We start from the raw sequence: 2336 nt of genomic DNA, 5'->3' as shown, positions 1-2336 counted from the left end.
CAGGTTATTCGTAATAATGGCTGGGTCAAAAGCTGGTTTACCCCAAAGATTACATCTTGCTACTTAAGTCCCATTGATCCTCTAATGAACAATTAATTTGTGATCCAATCACTAAATCAAGGCCCTCTCGGGCCAATGAAAGGGTGGGGTCCCTTGTTCAAGATCCGGAGATAGCAATTAAGGGAACAACCTTTCTACTATCCCTAAAAGTGGGTAGGAGTGAGTTTCGTCTTGCACCCTATGTATTTAGCTATCTACCCGATCTTATCCCTGAAATGGGAGATTTATTAGGCTGGCGCTGTTGAGCCAACCCTCACCCATGCAAATCTAAGGATAATCCGAACAAATAGAAGTTCATAGTAACTCAGGATTAAAGTCAAGTTACCTAGGTCATCGCTTTGAAATAGTTAGCTTTAAACTGTAAATAACATTATAAAGTAAGAGTGACTTATTTCTTGGTCTGATCTTATGCAATCTCATTGCATAGGATGCCCCTGTTGGGTTTTATGTCCTAAAACTCGTAGTTTGTAATATCATATTCTTGTTCAATAAAGTTGTTATTGAAAATCTTTAGTAATTTTAAAAGATCTTTGTGGACCTTTGTGGACCAATGAATGTCAAGACTCGAGTGGGTATGAATATTTCATCAGTTTTATTGATGATTATTCAAGGCATGGTCATGTTTATCTGCTTCATCACAAGTCCAATTCTCTTGAAAAGTTCAAAGAATATAAGGCTGAAGTTGAGAATGAATTAGGTAAAACGATAAAGATACTTCGATCAGATCGAGGTGGAGAGTATATGGACATACGATTCCAAGACTATTTGATAGAAAACAGGATCCAGTCACAACTCTCTGCACCTAGTACACCTCAGCAGAATGGTGTATCAGAAAGAAGAAACAGAACTATATTAGATATGGTTTGCTCTATGATGAGTTATGCTCAATTGCCTGATTCCTTTTGGGGATATGCACTTGAATCTGCTGTCCATATTTTGAACAATGTTCTCTCTAAAAGTATTTCAAAAATACCTTATGAGTTATGGAAAGGGCGTAAAAGTAGTTTACGTCACTTTAGAATTTGGGGTTGCCCAACACATGTGTTGGTACAAAATCCCAAGAAATTGGAACATTGTTCAAAGTTATACCTATTTGTAGATTATCCAAAAGAAACAACGGGTGGTCTATTTTATCATCCTCAAGAAAACAAGGTATTTGTATCAACAAATGCCACATTCCTAGAGGAAGACCACATTAGAAATTGTCAACCAAGCAGTAAAATAGTGTTGAAAGAAATTTCAAAAGACGCTACAGATAGAGCTAGTTATTATACTAAAGTAGTAGATAAAACTAGTACATCTGGTCAGTCACATCATTCTCAAGAGTTAAGAATGCCTCGATGTAGTGGGAGGGTTGTTCATCAGCCTGACCGTTACTTGGGTTTAATAGAAACACAAGTCGTCATACCTGATGACGACATAGAGGATCCATCGACCTATAAATAGGCGATGAAAGATGTGAACCGTGATCAATGAGTCAAAGCCATGGACCTCGAAATGGAGTCTATATACTTCAATTCTGTCTGGAAACTTGTAGGTCAACCAAATGATGTAAAACCAATTGGTTGTTAGTGGATCTACAAGAGAAAACGAGACCAAGCCGGTAAAATACAGAATTTTAAGGCTCGACTTGTGGCAAAGGGTTATACCTAGAGAGAGGGAGTGGACTATGAAGAAACTTTCTCTCCCGTTGCCATGCTTAAGTTGATTAGAATACTCTTATCCATTGCCACCTTTTATGACTATGAAATTTGGCAGATGGATGTCAAGATAGCCTTTCTAGTGTTAGATGCTAGAAAGTCTACATTTGGATCAGTGTTCACTCTTAACGGAGGATCAGTAGTGTGGAGAAGCGTAAAACAGACTTGTATAGCTAAACTCTTTAACCTAATTAACCACCATTCGTTAACTATCGGGTCACTCCACTAAAGCCCAGTAGTTGCACTCCCTTCATTGTAGATATATAATGTCCACTCGATATGGCCATGATTAGTAAGTTAACTCTTCACAGGTTGTTCGTAATAACGGTTGGGCCAAAAGCTGGTTTACCCCAAAGATTACATCTTGCTACTTAAGTCCCATTGATCCTCTAATGAACAACTGATTTGTGATCTAATCACTAAATCAAGGCCCTCTCGAGCTAATGAGAGGGTGGGGGCCCCTTGTTCAAGATCCGGAGTCAGCACTTAAGGGAACAACCTCTCTACTATCCCTAAAAGTGGATAGGAGTAAGTTTCATCTTGCACCCTATGTCTTTAGCTATCTACCCAATCTTA

The sequence above is a fragment of the Benincasa hispida genome, chromosome 5 (assembly GCF_027475165.1).
Source record: "Benincasa hispida cultivar pf3 chromosome 5, pf3_genome.v1.1, whole genome shotgun sequence".
NCBI lineage: Eukaryota > Viridiplantae > Streptophyta > Magnoliopsida > Cucurbitales > Cucurbitaceae > Benincasa > Benincasa hispida.
This window is presented reverse-complemented; position numbering follows the sequence as displayed.